Source organism: Lolium rigidum, chromosome 2, assembly GCF_022539505.1.
Source record: "Lolium rigidum isolate FL_2022 chromosome 2, APGP_CSIRO_Lrig_0.1, whole genome shotgun sequence".
Taxonomy (NCBI): Eukaryota; Viridiplantae; Streptophyta; class Magnoliopsida; order Poales; family Poaceae; genus Lolium; species Lolium rigidum.
In genome coordinates, this window is record NC_061509.1 from 131,261,480 (window position 1) to 131,269,923 (window position 8,444).

Here is an 8,444-nt window from a genome sequence, read left to right on the forward strand (position 1 = left end):
GAACTCGACATCGCGGACTGAACACACTCGGGTGCTCACCTGTCGTGAACCCGCCGTATCGATTGCGTCACTTCATCGACCACGCCGGCCAGGCGCTGCACGACTTAATCGACTACTTCCAGCTAGGCGCCGCGCGACTACACCGACAGTGTCCGCCACGTGATTTGCTTCCACATCGGTCCCGCCGCACCAGATATAAAGCTAAGTGTTATTCTTTCGATAGTCAATTATTATTTACTTTCGTTACACCCAAATATTCGGGGGTTATGCCATTACAATGTCACAGCAAAAGACACCCGGCATTCGGGTTGCACCATTACATTGGAACCACAAATACACCAGTGGATATATCTTCTTTTGCTCTGGATACATCTTCCTCGGCTCATTGGATTTATTTTTCTTCGGTTTAGCGAATTTATCTTCGGCTCAATGGATTTATATTCTTCGGCTTACTGGATTTGTCGTATTCGGATTCCTCTTATAAAGTTATCATTGGTGTCTTCTAATACAATATTACCCGATGTGTTTCCGGGTCAATGGATTCATCTTCTATGGTTATTACTGGAACTATTATCTTCGGCTCAATGGATTCATCCTCTATGATATCGGCGGATTCATCTTTAATATATGCTCTATATTTAATAGCACAATCTTCAATATGGATTCATCTCAAATACTTCATCTTGAATTCATCTTCATGGGCTCATATTATATTATGGACAATGGCTTCATCCTAAATGGCTTTACCCTATATGACGCCGCGACTCCATCAATTTCTTTCGATATCATAGCAAACACTCGGGGGCTCGACCATGATTTCGCCTCAGGTCGCAACTGCGACACAGCATCTAAGCAATAATCATCATATCACCCCAGCAGCGCTCGGGGGCTCGGCTATTTCTTCATCAACAATATGGCGGCATTTACTTTCGTTATTTGGTGGTTTTTACTTCAGCTCGACTTCTTCTCGGCACTCGAAGACTTCATCGCATCGACTCTGTCATGCCCAATAAGCTAAGTGTTCCTTTGTTTTACATAAAGTTGATTATCATTTACTTTCGCCGCACCCGACGCTCGGGGGCTGCGCGTGTGGTGACCCTGCATACCACTGCATGTTGTAGTATGCTAGTCGTTGATATAACATTCACGAAGTACCATTCCGCAAATATTACATCCCTCAGAGTAGTACAACAGAACATAGCAGGTCCATAACTTATTCATTTATTATTACAAGCATAATATACATATCATCTCGGAGCTCCTCTTGGGTCCTAAGAGGGATACTCCTGGGTTCGAGGCGAACCCAACTTAACTTACAATATAGAAGTTTAACTAGGTTATACATTTATTCCATCGAGCAGCTAAGTATTAAGAGTTCGCACTGCTCGGATACTACTACTACTCGGTGATTCTAGACTTGATCTCCTCCGGAAGCCTCCCGGTTCCGTAGACTATAAGGTAGTCTACGCCTTCAACACCTCCAGAGAGGTCTGGTTCTTCATAGCCGATGATCTCGGCTCCTTCAGGGTTGTCGTGGTCCTCCTCCAGACGGTTCAGACAATCTAAGCAGGGGATTTAAGAGTGGTATGAGTACGAGCGTACTCAACAAGTGACAAGGTATTAACTTGTCAATGCCTATGGATTGTAGGCTAGGGTTTAGTTGGAAGTAGAGGGCAAGTAGATCTCGAAGGTTTCAGCCGAAAAGTACTCGACGATTATGAAAACTAGGATTTGTAGACAATGATTCGATGATCTCTGCGTCCCTCGACTCCCCCTTATATAGGAGGCGGAGCCGAGGGATTCGTGCTGTACAAGTTACAAAGTCCGGGAAGGTTTCAAACTCATCCCGTAAGATTACAAATAAGACTTTCTATTACAACTCTAACTTTCCTTAATAACATCTTGGGCTTCCGAATCTTCTTATTCTTCGAGTAGTGGGCCTTCGATAAACCCCGGGTACTATCTTCGGCGAGCCCATTAGGGATGCCCATGTCGGTAGCCCCCGAGATTTTGCTTGAATCGTAGAGTCGTGGAAAATCTCCACCGTTTATTTTTACTCGACAACTTAAACCTTTCTATATTTCTTCATATAAATTTCTATATTGTACAGGGATAATGGTAGTTGGGGCTAGTTCATCCGACGGATCGGGTACTAGTTAACCGCTCTAGTGGCAATCCGCAAAAACCTACTTCAAAATCACGTCCCCGGACATGATTTCGGGATACTGGTGTAAACTTCGACAGGTGCCGCTTAAGGTCTTACCATTCCGTCGAGTCCCGGTCATATTTATCGGGTACCTAACACGTCCGTTAGGATTTTTCTTCGTATCTGTTGATACGGATAAAAGTAGCAAACCAACGTCAGAGACGGCGCCACGCCTCACAGAATAGATCTGGGGTCTTACCTTCGCAAAGTTTTGCGGCATTCAGAAATTGATCGCAACTTCGGCGTTCTGAGAATATATTGTCGAGTGCTTATTCGGCTGATGGAATGGCACATTTTATCGAGTCACGGATGACTTATATTGCTCTCCCGATGGGAGTATATGCAGAGTTATTTATAACTCGAAATATACTCTCTTGTCTGTTCTATGTTTCTTCTTTTCATTCCGACTTTCTTTCTTTTTTATAATTTCGTCGGGCACGCGAACAGCGTTCCCGATGGGAGTAGCCCCCGAGGCTACAGCCAAGGACTTGTGCTTGGTTGTAGGCTCCACGCTATATGCCGCTATATTTTCTTTCTCTCCCGAAGTTTTATAATTTCTCGGGTGCGCGAACAGCGCTCCCGATGGGAGTAGCCCCCGAGGCTATGAACAAATATTTGTATTTGATCATAGGCTCACACCATTTCTATTTTGTCTTTATTGATCTCTTCATTTTTCCAAAGTAGCCCCCGAGCATTTGTTCAAAAACTTGTATTTGATCAAAGGCTCTCCAATACTTTTGCATGTCGCCTTTTGATGCAGCTGTTGAGTCGAAGTTTTCTTCTGCCAAGGTGACGTTATTGCTGACGATAGCCACGATTGCTAGTCAAAAATTTGCGACAAGTCTTTTCTCGCTGCCATGCGGGCCCAATTGATCCACTATCTTGACACGTCGTGCAAGTGGGGGACACACGTCCTCCGCTTTTTCTGGCGCACGCACCGTAACTTCCCCAACGTTAAGTTACTTTTTTACCCTTGTTGCCACGTGGCTATCATCTATCACGCATTTTCCTTATCCAACGGTTCGTCGTTTCACCGCACCCCTATATAAGATCGTCTTCTTCCTCCTTGAACACTTCCGCTCACGCCGTCCTCCTTCTCTCATCTGCAAATTTCCCCCTGCGATCCACAACCTCTTAAGCTCCTCGCCTCCAAACTATAAACCCTGCGCCATTGTTGATGCCACCGCGTCGATTGACAAGGCACAGCACGCCGGAATCCTCCATGGCCGCCGCGGATCTGGGGCGGCGGAGTGGGAAAGATCGAAGATTTCCACTCAAGACATCAACATGCTTGAAGAAGGCCGGGGATCAGCAAGAAACCCAAGGCACCGTGCTTCCCGGTGAGGAGAGCTACCCAACCCCTCCAATGGGGTACCGGGTAAGTTTTGTCGATCACCTCATTCGCGGTCTGTCCGCCCCCATTCATCCTTTTCTTCGTGGACTGCTTTTTATCTACGGTCTGCAACTCCACCACCTCACGCCAAACTCCATTCTTCACATCTCCATTTTCATCACTCTTTGCGAGGCCTTCCTTGGCGTCCAGCCTAACTGGGCGCTATGGAAGCACATTTTCTTCTGCCGCCGTAATGGCTCGCCCAATGTCGCCTATAATATAGGCGGCGTTGTAATTTCTGTTCGGCCCACTGTGGACTACTTCGACGTCAAGCTTCCTGACTCAGTTCAAGGATGGCGCAAGAAGTGGTTGTACATTCAGGAGGAGAACCATGGATGTGCGGAGGACAACATTCCTCCTTTTGATGGCGTGATACGTCTCCGACGTATCGATAATTTCTTATGTTCTATGCCATATTATTGATGATACCTACATGTTTTATGCACACTTTATGTCATATTCGTGCATTTTCTGGAACTAACCTATTAACAAGATGCCGAAGTGCCGCTTCTCGTTTTCGCTGTTTTTGGTTTCAGTAAATCCTAGTAACGAAATATTCTCGAATTGGACGAAACGAAGACCCAGGGGCCTATTTCGCCACGAACCTTCCGAAGACCGAAGAGCATACGAAGTGGGGCCACGAGGTGGCGACACCACATGGCGGCGCGGCCAAGGGGGCCCGCGCCGCCCGTGGTGTGGGCCCTCGTCGGCCCCCGACTCGCCCTTCCGCCTACTTAAAGCCTCCGTCGCGAAACCCCCGAGGCGAAAAACCACGATACGGAAAACCTCACCGAGACGCCGCCGCCGCCGATCCCATCTCGGGGGATTCTCGGAGATCTCCTCCGGCACCCCGCCGGGAGAGGGGATTCATCTCCCGGAGGACTCTACACCGCCATGGTCGCCTCCGGAGTGATGAGTGAGTAGTTCACCCCCGGACTATGGGTCCATAGCAAGTAGCTAGATGGTTGTCTTCTCCTCATTGTGCTTCATTGTTGGATCTTGTGAGCTGCCTAACATGATCAAGATCATCTATCTGTAATACTCTATGTTGTGTTTGTCGGGATCCGATGGATAGAGAATACCATGTCATGTTAATTATCAAGTTATTATATATGTGTTGTTTATGATCTTGCATGCTCTCCGTTACTAGTAGAGGCTCTGGCCAAGTTTTTGCTTTTAACTCCAAGAGGGAGTATTTATGCTCGATAGTGGGTTCATGCCTCGCATTGACACCGGGACAATGGATGTAAAGTTCTAAGGTTGTGTTGTGCCGTTGCCACTAGGGATAAAACATTGGCGCTATGTCCGAGGATGTAGTTGTTGATTACATTACGCACCATACTTAATGCAATTGTCTCGTTGCTTTGCAACTTAATACCGGAGGGGGTTCGGACGATAACCTCGAAGGTGGACTTTTTAGGCATAGATGCAGCTTGGATGGCGGTCTATGTACTTTGTCGTAATGCCCAATTAAATCTCACTATACTTATCATGTCATGTATGTGCATTGTTATGCCCTCTCTATTTGTCAATTGCCCGACCGTAATTTGTTCACCCAACATGCTTTTATCTTATGGGAGAGACACCTCTAGTGAACCGTGGACCCCGGTCCATTCTTTAATACCGAAATACAAATCTGCTCGCAATACTTGTTTTTACTGTTTTCTCTCGCAAACAATCATCTTCCACACAATACGGTTAATCCTTTGTTACAAAGCAAGTCGGTGAGATTGACAACCTCACCGTTTCGTTGGGGCAAAGTACTTTGGTTGTGTTGTGCAGGTTCCACGTTGGCGCCGGAATCTCCGGTGTTGCGCCGCACTACATCCCGCCGCCATCAACCTTCAACGTGCTTCTTGGCTCCTCCTGGTTCGATAAACCTTGGTTTCTTTCTGAGGGAAAACTTGCTGCTGTGCGCATCATACCTTCCTCTTGGGGTTGCCCAACGAACGTGTGAAATACACGCCATCATGGCGCCGAAAAAATCTTTCGCCGCCGCTCCTGGGACGCGGAGGCCACCGAAGAAGAAAGGGCGTCGACAGAAACCTTGATGACTCGTATCCACGAGTTGCAAAATACTCGCGGCCAAGAATTATCGGGTATCCAAATCACTGCATATTTTCTTAGGACTAGAGTGCAACCACTTCAAGCTCGCAAATATCCTCTCTGGAAATATGCCGGCGACGAAGACGTAGATCGGCTGTCGGTGAATTTGGAGATCAAGGATTTAGAAAAACTTGTCCGAAAAATTTCATCTCTCAGCAAAAGAGATGATGTCCCTTCTTCTTGCCGTGTGACGCCGTTCAGCGCCGCCAATCCACTTCCCAAGGTAATCTTTGTCTATTGTCTTGTTGTTGCTTTGCTATCTTTTTGTAACTTCTTTCTTGACATCTCTCTCTGTTTTATTTTGCACAGAATCATCCAAACCTTGTCTCGCTTCCTCCTCTTCCTGAAGGTGGAGAAGTCGAAGAAAGGGCCATTGTCACTGATGACAATCAAGAAGCTCCGTCTTTTGTGAATGAACCCGTGGATTCTCGAAAATCTGCGGGATCTTCCGAAGGCAACCGCGTCGGCCCAATCTCCTCCTCCCGCTGTTTCTCCAAAAGGTAAAAGGAAGAGGAGTAACGTCGAAGATTCCGGCACTTCCAAAGCCGAAGAAGTTGATCCTTCACATCAGAAGGCAACTTATGATCCATATCTCGCATCCCTCGTCAGCTCGTAAGTCACCTTGATTTCCCCTTATTTCTGTAGTCGAAGTTTTTTGTCCCATCTTGCTTTTTATGCTGTTGATCTTTAATCGCAGTGATGATGAGGAAGAAATACCAACCCGTGTTGTGGCTCCTCGGACGAGCGCGTCACATACTTTACTTGTGTCGGAGACGCTAGTTGAAGGAGAAGAATCCTCGCCTCCTCAACAAAACGTCGTCACCACCACTCCTCCTTCAAGCCCCCTTGCTCCTTCACCAAAAAGGACAAGGGTTGAAACGATCATCGAGCCTGCCCCTCAATTGGGTAGCTCGTCTCAGGCGCTCTTGGATGATGTAAGTTTTTGACTTTCCTGCTAGTATCTATATTTCCTCTGTTTACTTCTTTTTGTGCCTTCATTTTTTCTGTTACCAATATTTTCTTTCTCTATTCTTCTTTGACAGCCCATGATCAAAGAGCTTGTTCGCATTGGGTCCCAATTCATTGGGTACCGTGAATATGCTAGCAGGACTGAAGGTAACAAATTTTTGCTATCATTGTTTCCGATCTTCTTGCTTCTATTTTTGTCGCAATTTTGATTGTTCTTTTCTATTTTGGCAGAGAAACTTGCAGAGGCCAACAGGCTTGCCGACACTCTTGCTTAGAAATTGGAGCAAAGTGAAACGGCTCGCCGTAAAAGCCGAACTTGATGCTAGCCAAGCAAAAGTGGAGGCTGATGAAGCCAAAGCAAAAGCTGCTAGTGTCGAAGAACTGCAGAAGAAACTTGAAGATGCTGAAACTGCTCTCAATGCGCACAAAGCCGCACAAGCCGCTCGTGAAAAGGGAATCCTCAAGCGCTTGAACACACAAAATCGTCGCTTCCTCGGTAGCTTTGTTGATCCCTTCTATTTTTCGTAAGACTTGCTTTCTCTTGTTTTTACTTGTTGTCGACTAACATATAATTTCTATGGCAGGTCAAACAAGCCAAGATTTTGACCTTGAGAATCCCACCAATGATCCTCTACTTGACGCACTGTCTTATCTGGAGTTTCACGGCCAAGAAATTCGCGAAGGCGTGGTGAATGCTGACGCAGGATTGTCGAAGTTGTTCCCCTACTTCTTCCCAAAGAAAGAGGAGCCTAAGACTTTCCTCGCCCTTTCCAAGGACTTCAATCCGCCGGAGGATCTTGGACTGAAGATGCGCCAGGAGAACATGAAGGTTGTTGTTGAGAACACTATTGCCCTGGTCGCGATCGATCCAACAAACCGTTGACTCGGATGAAAGTAGGCGACACCGAGCGGATAGAACAATCAAGATGGAGGTCGTTTATCAAGGCGACCAAGCCCAACACGAAGAAAATCCTGGACTATCTCGGGATCAAGCCATCTTCAACTCCTAGCTCATCAAGGCCGGAGGTCTAGTTGAATGCCTTTGCTTTTTTTCTTTCCTTTGCTTTCTGATACGTCTCCGACGTATCGATAATTTCTTATGTTCCATGCCATATTATTGATGATTCTTACATGTTATATGCACACTTTACGTCATATTCGTGCATTTTCTGGAACTAACCTATTAACAAGATGCCGAAGTGCCGCTCTCGTTTTCTCGCTGTTTTTGGTTTCGTAAATCCTAGTAACGAAATATTCTCGAATTGGACGAAATCAAGACCCGGGTTCCTATTTTCACCGGAAGCATCCGGAACACCCGAGAGCCGCCGGAGGGGGCCCTGTGGGCCCCAGATGATAGGGTGGCGCGGCCTGGGCCCTGGCCGCGCCAGCCTATGGTGCCGCCGCCTCTTCGACCCTCTGACGCTGCCCTTCCGCCTATTAAAAGCCTCCGTCGAGAAAACCCTGATGCGAAAAAAACCACGATACGGAAAACCTTCCAGAGCCGCCGCCATCGCGAAGCCAAGATCCGGGGGACAGGAGTCTCTCGTTCCGGCACCCCGCCGGAGCGGGGAAGTGCCCCCGGAAGGCTTCTACATCGACACCGCTGCCATCTCCACCGCCATCTTCATCATCGCCGCTCGCTCCCATGAGGAGGGAGTAGTTCTCCATCGAGGCTCGGGGCTGTACCGGTAGCTATGTGGTTCATCTCTCTCCTATGTACTTCAATACAATAATCTCATGAGCTGCCTTACATGACTGAGATTCATATGA